This window comes from Pogona vitticeps, chromosome 2 (genome assembly GCF_051106095.1).
Source record: "Pogona vitticeps strain Pit_001003342236 chromosome 2, PviZW2.1, whole genome shotgun sequence".
NCBI classification, from domain to species: Eukaryota; Metazoa; Chordata; class Lepidosauria; order Squamata; family Agamidae; genus Pogona; species Pogona vitticeps.
The window spans coordinates 226,978,709-226,996,133 of record NC_135784.1 but is presented as its reverse complement, the minus strand read 5'-3'; the positions used below and the strand labels follow the sequence as shown (position 1 = coordinate 226,996,133).

The 17,425-nt window shown below is 39.0% G+C and overlaps 1 protein-coding gene across 48 annotated transcripts in view; it reads right to left on the bottom strand.

Moving 5' to 3' along the window:
• The window catches only part of PTPRD (protein tyrosine phosphatase receptor type D), a 1,767,834-nt gene that overhangs the window by 1,071,328 nt on the left and 679,081 nt on the right, over positions 1 to 17,425 (bottom strand). For all 48 annotated transcript variants that reach the window (XM_078384988.1, XM_078384990.1, XM_078384987.1 and 45 more), the window contains exon 6: positions 15,974 to 16,021. The gene's annotated coding sequence lies outside the window, so the exon portion shown is untranslated. The remainder of the gene's footprint in view (positions 1 to 15,973; positions 16,022 to 17,425) is intronic.

The window sequence follows — 17,425 nt, the reverse complement described above, 5'->3', positions numbered from 1 at the left end:
ATTATTATATGTGGTGGGAATGCTAAAATTGCTTTATTGTCAATTTTTGACAACATAGATTTGGATTATTATTCAAAGGAATTTATCAACAATTTTATGACAAGTGCTAGAATATTAATAGCTAGGTTTCTGAAAGACCAAAATGGTATTAAATTAGAAGATTGGTATAGTGAAGTATGGGACATCGCATTAAATGATAAATTGACTACTGAACTTAAGATAAAAAGAGGGGAAAAGGTAAAGGTAAAGGTAAAGGTTCCCCTTGACAATTTTTGTCCAGTCGTGTTCGACTCTAAGGGGCAGTGCTCATCCCCGTTTCCAAGCCATAGAGCCAGCGTTTGTCCGAAGACAATCTTCCATGGTCACATGGCCAGTGCGACTTAGACACGGAACGCTGTTACTTTCCCACTGAGGTGGTCCCTATTTATCTACTTGCATTTGCATGCTTTCGAACCGCTAGGTTGGCGGGAGCTGGGACAAGTGACGGGCGCTCACTCCGTTGCGTGGATTCGATCTTACGACTGCTTGGTCTTCTGACCCTGCAGCACAGGCTTCTGCGGTTTAGCCCGCAGCGCCACCACGTCCCTAAAAAAAAGAGGGGAAATAAGTTCTAATATTTTTTAAATGCTATTTGGGGTGGATTTGTTGAATTTATATTAGTGAAAGGAAAGGGGAAAGCCTCTAAACAACAATCTATACAATTTTGGAAAGGAAATCCGCAATAAAAATTGCTCAATGGGGTCCCGTGGGTATGGAGTGCACGTTAGAATGTAGTCTAAAACAGCACTATTATTTGTATTTTTTGTTGTAACTGTTTTTGTTTTGAAATTAATAAAAATTTTAAAAAATCAAATTAGTCTTTTAAAATTTTGCTAAAAACTAGACTGTTTTAGCAATGTTTTAAGGACTACCCATTATAAGTTGGTTTTGGGTGATTCATAAAATAAAATAAAAAATCTAAATTCCAACCTTCATATCTCTACTTCTGATGTAATGGAACTGCTCACTGAGGAATGTTCAAGCTCCACAAGTCTCCTTGACCTGCACCATGAAAGCAAGTCATGGACAATTCACAGCAAATTTCTCAGTGCAAAGCTAGTGATGCTTCATTTTGAGACACAAGCCTATAACCAGTAAGCAGAGAAGTACTAGACAGTTTGCATTGTGGCATATTCTGAATAATTGTTCTTGAAAAGTGAAAACTCCAGTCATGACTGACAGAAAATATCTTGCCTTCATGCAGGTGAGGAGAATAAATTTAGCAGTTTTAATAGAACTTCAGATTTGTCATATATCCATGATTTACATCCGTAAACACATGCACACACACATGTATTTTTGTGTGTTCAAAAACTTAACTATATGCATGTTTTTGTATTTTCTCCATTCAGCAAAAACACCATTGCAATACAGCTGCATATACACAGCTCCAATGGGGAAAATGTTAATACCAGCCACGATTACTCAGAATAGGTTCATGGGGATGGGTGTGTGGTTTTGTTTGTTTGTTTTTTATTTTTTGGCATATCAGGTTATTCCCAGGAATCATAGTAGCTCCTTGAAGAGGTGAGCGCACACCCCCTGGCTCCTAAAAGCAGCTTGTGGATGCCTGGCTGAATGAGAAAGGAGAGTAAATACCTCTTTGTAACAAGGCAGGGTTTCAGCATGCCTAACGTAGGCAATAGTAAGATCATTGCTGAAGAAACCCTCTTTGAATTCCACTGTACTAGGGAATTACAGCCAGTGCCTGGTATCTAATGTCCCATTTTAGGATAAGAGATTGGAACACGTGGTGGCTTCTAAACTCCAGGTAGTCCAGGATGAGACAGATTGCTTCTGCAGCCATTTCAATCTGGCTTCAGGCCTGGTTATGAAACAAAGCAGGCTTTTGCTGTCTTGGCGGATGACCTACGGCCAGAACTGAACAGGATAGTGTGTCCATGTTGGTTCTGTTGGACTTCTTATTCGCTTTTGATACCATTGACCATGGTATCCTTCTGGGTCATTTCTCTGGGACTAGATCTGAAGACGCTGTTTTGCAGTGACCATGATTCTTCCTGGAGGGATGAGCTCAGAAGGTGGTTCCTGTTTGATGTTTCGTTTACTGTACTGTGGAAGTCCCTGGAGTACTATTCTGTCCTCCCTGCAATTTTACGTTTATGTGGCTGAGGCTGTCCATAGTTTCGGGGTTCAGTGACATCAGTATGCCTTATGCTTCCTTCCCATCTAATTCTGAGGAAGCTGTTTGAGTACCAAACTACTGTATGGCACAATAGCAAAAATTCAAAAGTACAAGCATACACACACACATATGCATACACACACACACACACACACACACACACACACACACACACACACACAAGTGAAAAACTGCAGTGTCTAGCTTTATCAACTTGAATACGTTGTTCTTGTTACATGCTGTCAAGTTGGAACTTACATATAGCAATCCGAAGAGGGCTTTTACCAGTTCTATCCCCCAATGAGTTTCCATGGCTGAGTGGGGATTCGTACCCTGTTGTCCAGAGTCCTGATTCATCACTCTAACCAGTACACCACACTGGGTACTTGAGTATAATTTCATGATAAACTTGCTGTTTAGTACAACCCTTTTATACATCTGCAGTGAGACCACGGAGGCTCACCTTCTTCTGGAGATGCATCAGTGCACCAAGTGCATTGATCTCTACACTTCTCATTGAGTCATGTAGCATGGTTGATACCATACTTACATGTTATGTCTTCTAGAAAAAAAGAGTCTGCCCCAAAAGCAGTGCAATCCCCAAAAGCAGGGATGTGGAGAGGGGGGTAGAAGATGAAAGCTGTCCCAGCACTCATTCCTTTTCATATCTCTTATTCATTGGAACCCCCTTGTCCTGCTGCCAATACTGTGATGCTTTTGAGGAACAATGTCTTCTCCTTCATCGCCCCATAAAGTTAGCAATAAGTAAACAGAAAAGTTTCAGCTCAGTTGCATTTGGAATCATTTATATTTCAGGTATTTAATAAGAACATTGGAGCCTGGATGAAAGAAATAATTTTACCTTTAGCTTTTAATTTACATTTTCTATTCCACTTCCTTTGTGAATATGAGTCACTCCACGCTTACGATAAGCAGATATTGACACAGACTTTGAATACAAAGTAATTGCTTAGTAGAATTTCCTTTTTTTCCCCTGGAACTTGACAACAACTAACAATGATTACACATAGAAGGATTGCTGTGAATCGTACAGGGTCAAAGTCATGTTAAGAAATCGGTCTGAGAACTATTGTTAATGCTCTATTGACCATTGTTGCCCTGAGGATGTCCAATACTAATTATTTCTGCATGCACCTGATAGCCTGACTGTCAGAAGGCAATAATTTTAACTGTACTGGCTGAGAAAAAATTATTACCCAAATGCTACCAAAGGATCCACCAGCTAGTCAATAGGACTAACAAAAAGACTTAATCAATTTTAATCAATTTGGGATCCAAGAGAATTCAGACACAGATTAGAAATAACTATGCTACTTTACCTGAACAAGCCAAAATCATGGTGGGTTTATGTAGGTTCACAAAGAAACCCAGGTTGGTCTGCTCCTTTCCCCAAAACCAAGCTCTTGGCTGTGGCAAGAGGAAACCTATAGGCTTTTTGAGGCCTGATCAAGAATGTTCCCAGAGGAAAATTTTCGGAAAATTGCAGTTCAGCAAGAGGTCTGGGACCTTCAGGCCAACTGAAAATCAGGTGATTTGGGGAAAGAAAACTGTAAATATAACAAAGACCTCCCCTGTCCCCTTCTAAGTCATTTTCCAAAGGTTCCCTGAAAAGGTTTCAAAAGAGAAACAAATTCTGGTTTGAGTTGAAGGAATTTGTCCTTCTCTACTCTCAAACATGCTGCTGATTTAAATTTCCACCTTCTTGTACTCCTCTGATAGTATCACTCAGACCGGTTTTCCAAACGAATTGTACAGTTCTCACTACACAAGTCACCTCTGTTTCTCAAATGGGATAAAATAATCTTAGAATGTACAGAAGTGCTTTGGCCCAGTCATCTGAAGGAAACCATAGATTAAGGAAAGGCAATGGAATGTCAGAACTGCAAAGATAGGGCCCTCTGTGTGTCCTTTCCACCAGGTCATCAGCTGTGAGGGAGGACAGATGAGGAGTGAGCAGGAAGGACCCATAAAGCTGGACCAGTTCAAAGGATTCCTGCAATCTCAAGATATTTATATCACAGAGCAAATTAAAGTCATGGGAAAGTGCTCCCGTACTGCTCTGTTAATGTGCGAAGGTGTTGCATAATATATTCCATCAGAACCATGCAAAGCTGCCACTTCTTTTCCTCATTCCTTCTGAACTAGAGATTGTATGTCATGGCTATTGACCTTGGATGTGGCAGCTCCTGACAATGATGTTTTGTTGCACCCAAATCAGCTGTTTTCAGCTGAGAAATCCTTCTCTTTGCTGCATGAATATATCAAAACAATAAAGATAATCAGATTTCTTATAGAACATTTTTTATAAGTTTTTGATATGAAGTTTCCTGATTTAAAGCTGCCTAAGGCTTCTGATGACTGAAGCTTACTGCACAAGGAACAGAAAGGAAATTGGTAATCTATGAACCGCAAGGTTTTCCCCAAAAGATGTCTCTGATTTCACCTGTAATGTTCATACATTTCATTAGTACTGAAGTATACCTGGAATTGGAGGTGCATAATATTTCATGCAATAGTGAATACAGCAGCAAAAATATTGAAGATAGTCTTTTCAGGATAATAATTGTACCTGTCATGCTTAAAGGTTATGTTAAACCATTTGACTGAGCAAGCTCCATGCTGCTTTTATTCCTTTTTCTTCTTTACTTAGTCAATTTTTATTTTTAAAAAATCCTTATGTAGCAACAGAGGGAAAGGAGGTCAAACTCCCTTTTCAATGGCTCCCTTAACTCTCCTTCACGGCTGATCTTGTACAGGAAATAACTCTTGCCTGGGAAAAAATGGAGAGGTCATCTGGGATCGGTCATCTCACATCATCTAGAACCTACCAAGATCCAAGGTTTGGCTCTATATCTGGAGCAAGGATCAACTATGGGCTCGTTTGTGATACAACAAAAGTTTTACTGCTTAGGGAGTCCAGGTAACTGAAATGGCTTCAGTGGCTAGGCCTCAGTGAGAATCTTTTCCCGCTACACAGCACAGCAGTTCTCTTGGTGCCTAGAAGTGGCAAGTCTTCAGAGCTGCAGATGGAGATTTAAACTTATTTCTATCAGCGAGGCTGCGCACTATGATCCCAGAGAGCTTTTGTGCAATGCCAAAACACTGTCTACCAAGGATGTATGGCAAAAGACATTTCACAAGATGTACTTTTCTTACTGCTTAGGGAGACTTATTTTCTTACTGCTTAGGCAGACTTCCAAAGAATAGCAAGGAGAGACAAGAGGGCCTTCTTAAATGAACAATGCAAAGAAATAGAGGAAAATAACAGAAAAGGAAAAACCAGAGATCTGTTCAGGAAAATTGGAGATATTAGAGGAACATTTCGCGCAAAGATGGACATGATAAAGGACAAAAATGGGAAGGACCTAACAGAAGCAGAAGACATCAAGAAGAGGTGGCAAGAATACACAGAGGAATTATATCAGAAAGATTTGGATATCCTGGACAACCCAGACAATGTAGTTGCCGACCTTGAGCCAGACATCCTGGAGAGTGAAGTCAAGTGGGCCTTAGAAAGCCTGGCTAACAACAAGGCCAGTGGAGGTGATGGTATTCCAGTTGAACTATTTAAAATCTTGAAAGATGATGCTGTTAAGGTGCTACATTCAATATGCCAGCAAGTTTGGAAAACCCAACAGTGGCCAGAGGATTGGAAAAGATCAGTCTACATCCCAATCCCAAAGAAATGCAGTGCCAAAGAATGCTCCAACTACCGCACAATTGCACTCATTTCACACGCTAGCAAGGTTATGCTCAAAATCCTCCAAGGTAGGCTTCAGCAGTATGTGGACTGAGAACTCCCAGAAGTACAAGCTGGATTCTGAAGAGGCAGAGGAACTAGAGACCAAATTGCTAACTTGCGCTGGATTATGGAAAAAGCCAGAGAGTTCCAGAAAAGTATCTACTTCTGCTTCATTGACTATGCAAAAGCCTTTGACTGTGTGGACCACAACAAACTATGGCAAGTTCTTAAAGAAATGGGAGTGCCTGACCACCTTATCTATCTACTGAAAAACCTATATGTGGGACAGGAAGCAACAGTTAGAACTGGATATGGAACAACTGATTGGTACAAAATTGGGAAAGGAGTACGACAAGGCTGTATATTGTCCCCCAGTTTATTGAACTATATGCAGAATACATCATGAGGAAGGCTGGACTGGAAGAATCCCAAGCCGGAATTAAGATTGCCGGAAGAAATATCAACAACCTCCGATATGCAAATGACACCACTCTGATGGCAGAAAATGAGGAGGAATTAAAGAACCTTGTAATGAGGGTGAAAGAGGAGAGTGCAAAAAACAGTCTGAAACTCAACATCAACTAAACGAAAAACGAACGACTTTTCTTACATATTTTTTAAAAAGGTATACATTTGGAAATGGGCACATACGCATAGAGTTGAAAACAGTGAGCAGAAAAATATTTGTTTTGAAAAATGCACATGCAAATGTTCTACTCAGTGAAAAAAAACTCACTTGTAAAAATTTGCATATTTAGAAAAAAATCGCACGAAACGTTGAACCTTTGTAAATATATATCCAGGCGTGTATATCAGGGAAATGTGTATACAATAGCCGCCCAGAGTGGTCAACCAGACCAGATGGGCGGGATACAAATCAAATCAAATCAAATCAATCAATCAATCAATCAATCAATCAATCAATCAATCAATCAATCAATCAATACGTAGAGTGTGAAACATACAAATGAAAGTATGTACATACATATTGTTTTCTGGACCAAAAAATAAAATAGTATTGATATTCTAGTGTGAAAGGTTAATGAAATGAAGGTAGCCATGATAAATTAAAGCAACAGTGGAATCAAGCTTGACAAATCTACTCATCTCTTATACTGTAACAAAGGGGTGGAAGAGGTGGTTTTTGGTTCAGTTTTGGTGACAATAACCTTGTCCAAAAAAGCAGCTTTTGTTTTGGTCAGCTAGGTTTTATAGAACATGAAATATATGATGGCCTTTCCCCACTAAAATTAAAACAAGAGTAGGACAGTTTATTGATGGGTTTCAACTTTGGCTTGGATGGATAGTGTGAGAAGAGTAAACTGGGGGAGCACTGAGATTAGCATAGACATCAAACAAGTGAGGCCTTCTCTGTGGTGGCACTGGCTTTGCAGTATCAGCTCTCAGTGGAGCTATGCCTGGACCCCTCCCTGCTAACATTTAGGAGGCAATTTAAATTGCTACTTTTCAGGGAGCACCTTCCATACTGACCCTGTTTATTTTTGCGCTTCTCATCCTGTGAGTTATATAGAAAATTGCCCATGGTGCCATTTAAATTATTTGGTTAAATATTTAAATTTTATTGTTTATTTGTATAAGTTTTATTTACAGTTGTAAACTGCTAAGAATAGTGCATACTATTTATGGAATGGAATATATATGAATGAATGAATGAATGAATGAATGAATGAATGAATGAATGAATGAATGAATGAATGAATGAATGAATTTCTGGGTTATACTTATGCAAGCCAAGATTACCCCATTAAATACAACAGGGTTTACAGATACAGAAGGGGACAGTGAATGCCTCAAATGAAGTGCATTAGATATAAAAAGACTACTGTGTGTGCAATGAGCCTTCGCGTATGTGGAAAAAACAAACAGGATTTGGGCCAGTATGATCTTTATTAAAGTAATGTAATGAAGGTGTGAAGATAGATATTGAGTAAATAGATGTTTGTGTAGCTATGCCATGTAAGACTGATTATGTCATCAATTGCTGTGATATTTTTTGGCTGCTGGGGACTCTCTTTTGCACAGGGAAGTTGTTGGGGTCTGCAAGACAGGGAAAGGCTTTAAATCCAAAATATCAGCACCAATAGGACAGTTATTCTAGGGCATCTTTCTAAGTACATCTTTCTCCTTCTCTTATTTGTTTTTTCCCAATTCTTGTTTCTATGTCTCTAAACATTCTGCCATCCCTTGTGTCATCTGAAAACATTTTATACACTTGATCTGTCTCCAATAGATCTTTAGGCACTTGATCTATCTCTAATAGATCTTCCAGGCTATTTTTAATTAATTCTGCTGATTTTCTCCCCTTGACACAGCTAAAATTCTCCTCGGCTCTAGGGTTAGAATTAAGATGAAAAAGGGAAACATAGTAAGGTGGCCCTCAATGTTGAAAGCATGTATATGCCTAACTTCTAAAGGGTCATATCTTATATATTAAAAAAGGGAATTAAGCTGAAATAAGGGATCATTAATCAGGGTAAAGGCATAACACGGTGGTTCTTAAGGTAAATTGAAGCTAGATTAAGGATGGGGCAAAACAAATAGTACTTAATGAATATACATTAGATACGATATTGATATAGACATGATAGAAAATGTGGAGATAGAAATAGCTAAACAATTCTATGAAGAAAATCTGTATAAAATGTTTTAGATAATATCTATTGTGTGTTAGAAACCTACTTAGTTATTTTTGGTATAAAATACAAAGTTTGTTGGTTAAATCACCTCAAAATTATATAGATTTCGAACCAGAATTACTTTTATTAGGTATATTTCTAGAGGATTTTGAGAACATTGTATACTCAGAGGATTATTATGATAGTAGCCAATGCTGTATACTAAAATACACACATGAATGTTTGATAGATAGATTGAAAAATAAAATGTTTTTTTAAAAGGTGCAACTATTTGAAACAAATTGCTGCAAGTTAAGAAATTTCCACAAATATTATTGCATATTATTGCTTATATAGCATGCAACTTATAATGCCTTTGGAGATTTCTTAACTTATGACAATTTACCTTCAAAATTTACACGTTCTGCATAATTGCACAGCAGAATTTTGAACAAAGTTTAGATTTTTCTTATTTAACCATTGGCTGAATCAGCTTCAGTTAGGGAAATTGATGGTATCTAACCCAAACTTGCAAAGCTGAGAACAGACAATCCAATCCTTTTGGGGGATTTCTTTATCCCTTTCAAAGCCTGTGGCGGTTTTAAGGCCCATTTGGTTATACTGTAGTATGTTTTAATAGTTTACTTAATTTTACTTAAATTGAACATAACAATAGCAACAACAAAATTCTCTTTTTAAGAGCACCCAAAAATACCACAGTCTCTTTGTGAGGTACAAAGAATAATTTTGTTCTTCCTCAGCCTCCTGTGTAAAGACAAGGCTTAAATCCTTATGCTTAAGATACTAAAAGCTAAGTTAGCTAATGGTTTGTACATTTTATTGTAAAAGTCAGTGACATAAGAATTGTAAAATAATATGACAAAGAAGGCAAGACAATATTCAGACAGCTACTATTGGTTGCTGCACCTGAATGTTGTCGACAATCTACTTTGAACAGATGAAGACATATTTCCAATTAAAAATTGAATATTGTAAAATGAGTAATGTATACTCAGACATGTCAGCCTAATAAAAAACAATAACTTACACTCACATATTAGGTATGGTCCTTATTTCACTACGTGACTCTGGTATTTGCACCCAATAATTCATAGCTTAAATTCTTTGTTTTTCTGGTACACTTATATTGGGAATGTTCTAAAACACTTCATACAGTTACTGCACTTCTGAGGCTGACAGAGAACAGGCTGCAACTGGGGGAAAGATATATAATCAGTTATCACAATGGTACCACTTAATACCACAGGACATTTTGGCACCTAGGAGGGGATGCTGCACACAGCTCTGTTGCACTCAGGTGCCCTTCACGCCATCACAGAGGGGAATTTGCTCTCCCAGCTAGCTAGCCCAGACCAGATCTTTCTGCTCCTTCTGAGTCATGTCTTCTAAACAGCACCAGTATCTATTGTAAAAAAGACAAGGAACAAGATAGGGGTAGCATCCCCCCCCCCGCTTTTTACATTTACGCCTACTTGCCAGGAGTGAGCTTCTAAAATTGCAGGATCTTCTTTCAACACCCAAAGCCCTGCTCTTATGAGTGGGAAGCATCTGGAAGATGCAGCATGCTGAAAAGGATTTAAAACAGAAAACAAACAAAATGATGAATTGCACAGCTTGTGATGGACTGGCAGAACCAAAGGTGGCCACCCTGTCATTAGCAATAAGCTTAACATGACGCAATCTCCCACTCATTCCACCTCCTTCCAAACAGCATTTCTCAGAGTGGGAATAAAGAACAGATTGAAATGTAGAATTGACTTGTAATATTAATAGTTTCTCCTCCCTCAATCCTACATATCTCCAGAAACTTTTCCATGTATGTATACACTGATACTGTTATTTCATATTAAACTACAAATCAGTGATTTTGTTGAATGATAGGTGTAGGTGTACAATATGTACAATCATATACTGTACATATATTTTGCCAATAAATGTTGGTTTTCTCTAAAACTTTGGCTAATGCTAAATGATTGGGACAGCAATTATTATCTGGTTTGTGATACTTGGATGCAATGAGCTACGCATTTATTTGGAGTAAAGCAGCTGGAATTGGGAAGATACAACCAAAGGATATATCTGCATGGACATCCTGTAGTATTTTTTTAAAGTGAATGAATTCACACCCTTGAATGAGAGGGAGCCAGAATGCTTGGCCACCTTTTGTTTAGAAAGATGGGTGATAAATTTCAAATCACTGGCTGAAGAAGGGACTGAAGCCACACTCTCCACCAATTGGCCTCTTGCAGACTACAGCTATATCTATCTAAGAAGATACATCTTGCCTCCAACAGCAGCTGTTAAACGTTTGGGACTTTAATAAAAACATATAATTTTGGAACTAGCCACAGGTACTTGGAGCATGAGGAAGAGGAATTATCATTGGAAGCTCACTGTTTTTTATTTTGTTATATATTTTTAGTGGTCTATTAAAATACCACCTGTTTGTGCATTTGTATTGTTTTGGGGACCACACAAGCCTTTTCCTGATTTTTAACCACATAATTTCACAATTTTTTGTCAAATGTTTCGACTGACATCACAATATCTTTGTTGTTTGTTGTTTTCCCCCATAAAACATCAGTCATTTCAGCACTACCGGAAACCCACATTACTGTTTTGCACTTTTTAGGCCTACAGTACATAACTCCCCTCTTTATTTTTATATAAGCCCCTCAATCTGGTTTCTCTCACATATACATTGTGACATTTCCTTCCTTCATCAGTTAGAATGTCACAGTTGTCCTGAACATCTATATGTACCCATTGAGGAGCCCAGTGTGGCAAAGGGTCTGGGGAGGTAAGTAAATAAATTTCACTTTATTTCTATGCCACACATGCATAGTGTGGGACCACAAACGGCATTATGACAGGCACCTGAACACATTCCCAACTCCTCCCCCGCTACCAGCATTGCACACACAACCAAATCCAGTCCGATACAACCAAGCAGCAGACTAGATGTCTATGATCATCTCAAAAAGCTCCATGAGAATTCTTGATTTAAATTGCTGAGACACAGTGATACATCGTCACAGATCCATTTTATTGAAGATGGACAACAAACGTCAGAGGGATTGTACTAATGTAAGGGTGTACTTTCTGTGACATTAATTGGTCTGAACAGATTCACCTGGACTCACTTCTGACCAGCCATGCACAGGAGGAGGTCTAAATAACACATCTGAATCATCACATGAATATACGCAATGTGATGTATGCAGCACAAAAAAGATTGTGTGGTATAGTGGGAAGGTTGCTAGAAGAGAACCTGGGAGATCCAGATACTAGTTCTTACCCACTGGGTGATATTGGGCGAGTTGATCTTTCTGAGCCTAATATATTTCACAGAAGTATTGCACAGGTAAAGCAGGAAGGAAGGAATACAGACAAGTAAACTGCCTTGAATTCACTGAAGAAAAGGCAGAATGTCCATGATGATGATGGTAATGAAGACTTGATATCCCACCCTCAAGTTCCTTCATAATTTTAATGCACCTGCTTACTTTGAAAATATATGGATAATGACACATATATTACAACTGCCAAGTCTGGTAGTTTTTATCACTTGCTTTTTTTTGTCTGCAATATGCCAACTATATTCTATTTTTATTTTATGAGCAAGACCTGCTTAAGTAATGGTGCACATAAGACTTCCCTGCATTTCTGCCAGGTTATACAAAGAGTTCCTTCGTGCCCATTTGAATTTGAATTTTGGAACTGTCTTTTGCTTCATAGACTCATCATTTATGCTGCACCAGAAGAAGCTAATCTTTCTGACATTATCAAGTACTTCCATTTAAAGTTTATATAATTGAATTAGACTTGCTCCTTTTAAACATCTTTCCCCCTTCCGCGACTACATAAAATTAAAGTTGTGAAACCTTTTCATTTTGGCTCTATCCTATAATCTAGGGATTAACCTAATGCAGTCATTCTATGTACCATTTTATTATAAAGAGAGAACTCCGAACACTGGAATAATGAAAAGGCAGAATGCCAAGTCCATCTGACTTTAAAAAGCAAGATTTCCTGGCCATTATCTACATCCTTTTGATGGCCTATATCCCATGCGATTTTGATGAGGCAACTGGTGATTTTAAATCATTTAGGAATCATTAGTGACTTTGGAAAACAATAGCACCTTGTAGGTGTTTAAATCTGTTCCTTAACAAACAATATGTATGGATAGTTTCCTCTCAAAACTGTGCAGAACCACATACCTGTTTTTCAAAGGACTCTGCGTATTTTCTGTGCTATCAATGCAACAGCAAAAATAAGCTATGTTGGTCCATGAAAACAAAATCGGTCCTTGCACTAGCCCCAATATTTTGTGAAAGACATAATCCAAAGAAGAATTCTGGAGAACCTGTAAGCATGCATATCCATGTGGAATTTTTGTTAGCTTTAATAAAGGTACTGCCTTCCTTAGAATTAAGTTTTTGACGTATAATTTATGTCAGTATTCCACATTCAATATAACAGATAGGAGCTAATGAGCTCATTTCTCTTTATTGCCAAAGTAGTGTAATTTCCCCATGTGCCTTCAAGTTAGTCTCCGGAAACTCTTCCACCCCCTCGTACACTACAGGATTGGTAAGTGTGCTCTTCCTCATCAGGACCATTCCATCATGCTTTGTCTTTAACTGAACACTGTTGATCCAGAAGCAGAGTGATAGAGTACAGAGGCACAGTAGCTAGGCTATGGTGTGTGTGTGTGTTTTTTTTCATACTAAGCTTCCTCAACAGACACGGACTTCAGTAGATCTCCTCTTCCCATGCCAAGCTGCAAATGAACTTCTGTTAGATGGAGGAATATATCCATAATGGAAGACAGAGGGCTCCTTTACACTCTAGCATCTTAGCAACTTCACACATAAATTCATGATTGTTGAGACAAAGCTGTTGATGAATGTTTCATGTTTTAAAATAATTTAAAATGGTGTTGCATTTTACAGTGGACATGTATGGTGAGGTATTTCACTTTCCGAAGAGATACTTTGCTCTGTGATTCCATTTAATTCTTGGCAGGATCAATGGGCACTCATGAAGTGCCGTGTTGGGCAAAACTATAGAGTCTGTATCAAGAGCAAGACTACAACATAAGGGGAGATGGTCGCTAGCAAGGGGCTCACCTACCTGGAATTTGGCCACACATGGTATTAGGGAAACAGGGATCAGGATATAGTCAATTGTACTGAATCCATGGGGGCGGGAATGTATGTGAACACACCATCGTCGTCGAGCTCTGTAAGGCCATTTAGCCAAATTAAGCCTCTAAGTAGACAAGTGTTTTGCCAAATGTGTCCCCGCATCGTTGATTTGATGGTCTTTGGACTGCCTCTCTGGGACATAATGATGTAGCAGGGAGGCATCACTAGACATATCCAATACACGATCGAATATGGCCTCACCCTGACCTACTCTAGCATTGAAGTCTCCTGCTAGCAGAAGAAGGATCTCTAGAAACCTAAGATCAAGATAATATAAGGCATGACTCAAGGCTTCCCATTGACAGACTCTATGTGAGTGGGCAGTGTGTCAGTTGGCAGACAACAGTGGGGCACACACCATCAGGTTCAGCGGCAGGCTGTCTGCATGAAGGTCCAACCTGGATAAGTTGTCTACGGCAGGGGTAGCCAAGGATTCTAGCAGTACTGGTGGGTTCATGGGGCAGCCACTGAGCTTCATGCAGTCGTAAATGTCCACGCTGACATTGATTGACTTTGAAGTAGGGTGGGATGTTTGCAGTGGTGCCAGGGGTTCCTTGCTCTGCCTAGTCTCTTTGATGTTATGCTGTTGAGGTGGGGCAGATGACTGAGAGGATTTATTGGAGCCCCTGCTGCCATGTCCTGACTGGTCATCCTGCAATCCTTGAGCTGCTCCAACAAACTGGGCACCAATAGACGGTGGAGAGGTTGATGACAGGAGGCCCGCTGGGGTGTAAGTGGATGACATGTCAGGGAGCAATACCAGCTCCAGAGGCGGCTCTGCGTGGGTACGTTTCTTTTGTGGGGGGATCCTACCCTTGCAAGCGTTCATCCTTACAGAGGGCTCACTGAGGTTAGAAATGTTGGGGATACTCAACTCCTGAGGGAGTAAGAGGCCTTCAAAAGTGCTCCTAGGCTGAGAGGGTTCGGCTAGGGCCAGTAACTCCTGCTTTGGTGCCTCTACCTTCTTGAGCATCAGGATCTGATTCTCCCATGGAAGCGCTTTGAACCCATCAGTGACCTCATTAGGCAGCACCTCGCTATCAATATCAATATACTCAGTACTGCTGTCTCCCCCTCAGTCTACAAAACTGCAAAACAAAGCTGATAGGTTGGCTCTCATGAGCTTGGCTTTGTTGTTCTTTGGGGGGTTTGTTGTCTGCCCAAATGTGCTATGCATGACAGCTAATTTGTATAATACAAATGATGCTACCTTATAAGCTTTATCTCAGTGGAATGCTAACTAGAGCAACTTTTTTTGTGTAAACAAGCACCTGTGTTTATTACCTGTAATCCTAAAGAACAATCTCAAACACTGAAGAACACTTTGAAAACTGTGCTAAGGGTGTTAATCCAACCTTAACAGTGACTTTGTTGAATGTCAATTTACAATCCTAGGTACAGTGAGTAAACTCCACTGATAGTATGGCTCACTTTCACATTTAAAATTACACAATATTGTGACCAACATGTGTTTAGTGCAATGATCTATGTCTAATGTATGTAATTCTAATGTCTATAGTAATCACATGCCTGTAGTTTTGATCCCATTGGAACAAGAAACCTTCTTCATTCTGGGAGCGGTGACATGAAAATTTGGTTGTGTAAATTGCTTTGAATATGGTTAATAGAGACTTTTGATTAGACTTTTAATGTCTACAGTTGAAATCTATGCCAACAGAACCTCTGCAATTTGCTTATGAAACTTTGTCTCTGTGTTAGTCATTTTTAAAAAATCTATTCTGAAATGACACTAATTCTAAAACCACATGACTAGACTAATTCCAAAACCATACATCCAACATGAACTTCCAACACCAACTTCACAACCCTTGTCAAATGTTGGTTCATTATAGGTGATGTTTTTCAGGCCCACAGGCACCGTGAACAGACCAGAAGAAATAAGCATGACAGACAGATTAACTAGAAAAGAACCAAACACTGTTTTCGGAAATGGTCTAGACAAAACCATATGTCATTTATTCTGTTCTCTGAACAAAGCAATTGCAAAATTATGCCACCTCCTTTTCTACTACCTCAACAGATGTTCAGATAGAAACAACCTGCCTGTTCTTAGTCTGTGATCAATACACCAATCCACTGGAATATAAATGCTAAGATTACAGCACCGCAAAAATGTAACAGAAACAACTGCTCTTACCCTGAGTATGTAGATTTGGATTCAGATCCCAATTCTCCACCCTGAGACCTAAAAGAAAGACAAAAAATATTTATCAGTCACCTGTCACTGAAACTTGAAAGAAATGCTGAAGAAATGCAAGATCAAGCAAATACTTCAGGTGGAGAATAATTATAATGTAAGTATATACATTAGTAATTTTAGATGTTTACTCCCACCTCTTAACCATGGAAATTTGCAAGGTCAAATATACTAATTTAATTCACAGCAAAACCTTTACAAACAACAAATAAGACAATTAGGATCAGAATATAATGAACATTAAAATTTCAGAAGCACTGACTGATTTAAGCCCCCATATAGAACATTTTGCCAAAGAAAAGTTTGCTGAAAAGGACAATACAACTGTTTTACTCTTTTTCTTCTACTCTCTTCATTAGCTCATTGACATCCAGTATGGAGTACCGTGCAGATTCTGCTTCAGCATTTTCTTTAGAAAAGATAGGGTGATGAACATTTTGGTATGGATTCTGTTCACAGAAGGGCTCCTTCCATACACAGCAGGAGCTCCGACCTGACAAACCTTCTGCTAGCAGAAGAGCAAGGATGTTTCTTCTCCCTTTCTTCAGTAGCTCATTATGCCCCTTTGCATTGATCCATAGTTTATCCAGACCTCTGGAGCAGATACTAAGGGACACAAAGGTGCAGGGTGTGGAGGACCATGACATAAACTGCTGCTTCCAATCACTAGCAGGAACACCTTGCAAGTGGAATCTATACATGGAAATGTAGGGTTGGGCAAACTAGTTCTCAACCACCATATCTGCTGGCTGCTGGGAATTTAGATGGTAACCCTTTGTATGTTACGTGATATATAAGTACCCAGTTGTCTCTCCCACCCTTTAATCATTACTGAATTACTCTGGAGTTCTCAAAAGTTCAAGGTAATTTTCTGATTTTTTGGGGGGGTCTATCCCTATAATTCTTGTTGGAATAACATGGGTGGCTGTTTTACCAGCAGGAAGTGAGTTAGTGTGGGACATTTAGGAACAGTCAGGCTTGATTAGAATGATCTAACCAAGATCGACCATTCACATGGAGATAGTTCCTACTAACATTGTGAAGAGAGTTAATAAGCAAACCACTTCAGTATATTGGTAAATCAATCACTTCCCTTGCTTGGCAGAGGGCAGGAGGAAAAAACTTTTAAAAAAAACTTTGTATAGACTATCAATGATGCACTGCAACAGTTATTTTCAAAAAGTATTTTCTTTGTGTTCTCTTAAAAGGCCAGTTGCCTGCAGCCCTAGCCACCATTGCAGATTCAACTCTGGGTGGTTTCTTGCCTAGTCCTTTAAAACAAAACAAGAAAATATGTTTTTAATTCTTTTATTACTTATGCAGTGCATTAAGTAATTGTTTATATACATTTTTACAATGTTTCTTTCCACTTCACTTTCTTTTGCTGAGCAG